This window comes from Ochlerotatus camptorhynchus, unplaced genomic scaffold, assembly GCF_037179485.1.
Source record: "Ochlerotatus camptorhynchus isolate MF236.1 unplaced genomic scaffold, CSIRO-AGI_Acam_v1.1 ptg000811l, whole genome shotgun sequence".
Classification (NCBI taxonomy): Eukaryota; Metazoa; Arthropoda; class Insecta; order Diptera; family Culicidae; genus Ochlerotatus; species Ochlerotatus camptorhynchus.
This window is the reverse complement of record NW_027041275.1, coordinates 36,112-38,267: the sequence shown is the minus strand read 5'-3', so window position 1 is coordinate 38,267 and position 2,156 is coordinate 36,112.

Genomic DNA, 2,156 nt, shown 5'->3' with positions numbered 1-2,156 from the left:
GAAGAACTTCTTAAATTACGTAAATTTTCCTTGACGATAGCCTGAAAAAAAAACCGTAATCTATTTGCATTTTTTTTTCATGAAATCTAAAGGACATTTTCTGAAGAAGGTAGTGACCGCGGAAATTTTGCATTTTATTCAGAATTTAAAAAGAGACATTGGCGTCAATCAGCTTAAATTGCAGGATATTTTGCTGGCTTTAATAAATTTAGATGCCTCAAAAGGTCCTGGACCTGACGGAATTCCTCCAATATTAATGAAAAGTCTAGCAATGAAACTCACTGCTCCAAATGAAATCAGGCCGAAAATCTGACGTAAGTAATTATCGTGGAATAGCTTTTCGAGGCAATTGTCAACGATAAATTATTTTTCCAAATCAATAATAGAATTATTGACATGCTTCTTCAAGGGTCATTCGACCTCGACAAATTTACTTGAATTTATAGAGTATTCATTGAACGCAATGGATAATGGAAACCACGTAGACGCCCTATATACAGATGTTAGCAAGGCATTTGACCGCATTGGCATAACAATGTTACTCTTTAAATTGCAAAAAAAAATGGAATTAAGTTAGGACGTCTGAAATGACTTGAATCATTTTTAACTAACAATAAATAATTAAATTCAACGGAAAGAAATCGAGCTAAATTCAAGTCACTTTATGCGTCCCCCAAGCAGTGGTGTATGCGGTCACCTTAGTCGACAAATTTTCTGCCTTTGCTTCCCACATTTGCAAAACAAGCTCTCAAAGTCCAGTACCAACATAAAATGTTATATGACAGGCTCTGTCATACGACATTGTCATTGAAGACCGTCACGTATTTATGTATTTTAGTTTTTCTCATAATAACAGTTATCGCTCAGCTTCTGAGACGTGGAGACGTTTTTCTCAATTGCGCTTATCACTAGTGAAGCATTTACGTTTTGGATACCCTTCTATCCGCTGTGCCTCGTCGCGCGCAAAGGTGACACTTCTAAGATTGACTATTCGCAGTTCTCCGTCAAACCGTCGGTCGAAAAACTTTATGGTTTTTGTCGTTCGGTTCTCGGTCTAAATAGGGAAGACATTAAAAAAACTTCAGTGCCACAAAATTGGAGCATGTACCTTCGTCAAATTCAGTGGCACAAAAAGTCGTTGAAGAACACGACGGGAAGCATGAAATGGAGTGTGAGTGGAAGAAACACAAACTTCGGATCACGTTGGAAGATGGTAGTGTTGAAGTGCGGGTTTACGACCTTCCCGAATATGTGTCTGAAGAGAAAGTGTTTAGTTTCCTAAGTGCGTTCGGGGAAGTGATCTTGGTTCACGAGGTATCGTGGGTGAGAGCAAGCTACGCGAACGTCACGAAAAAAACTGGACAGACCAATAGGTCAACAACCGGTCAGTAACCCAAAAAGCTGGTTCGAAACCACCAAGCACGAAAGAAGTCGGCCTAAAATACACCGTTAGAGTCAGACGCTTTTCCCGAACTGCCGAAGTGCCAGAGTGAATTATCAGGCTCGAAAACACACACACGCAGCCAGTCTGCAGTAGGTTCTGTGCAAATACAACGAGTGTACAATGCGTCAAGCTCGCTCCTAACACCACCACAAGCTGTCGTGGTTTTTGATGTGTTCAAAAAGCGATAAAATACGCTGCGATCGCAGAGCAGAGACCACATTGCGCATCTCGAGACGAAAGCTTTTTTGTACGAACACTTGTATGAAAAAGTTTTTCGTTTCGAGATCGGAAATGTGGCTCCAGAAGTGGCAACGGGAAAGATCCCGATGCATCCTCCACTTCCACGAGCAGTTATCGAAGCCGAGGAATACCAGCCGGTAAAAAACCCCACCGGCATGACGACGATGACGACTAGACGGACGAGGACAATCGCTCTCGTCCATCAACATCGGCACCATCACGAACCCCACGAAACTGAACGCGCTCGAAGTTTCATAAACAGCCATAGCCTCAAACTAGCAGCTCTCCTTGCCTGGCTACCTCGTTTTATTCAGTGTGGATCATACGAGAAGGGGAACAGCTATTTCCCTTAAGGAACACATCCAGGCCACTCACATCGAGACACGCTTGGACGGCAGACTGCTTGCGCTAAGAGTGCATGACACAACGATCTGTAACGTTTACGGCTCTTTGCTGCGAGCAGCTCGGGAGA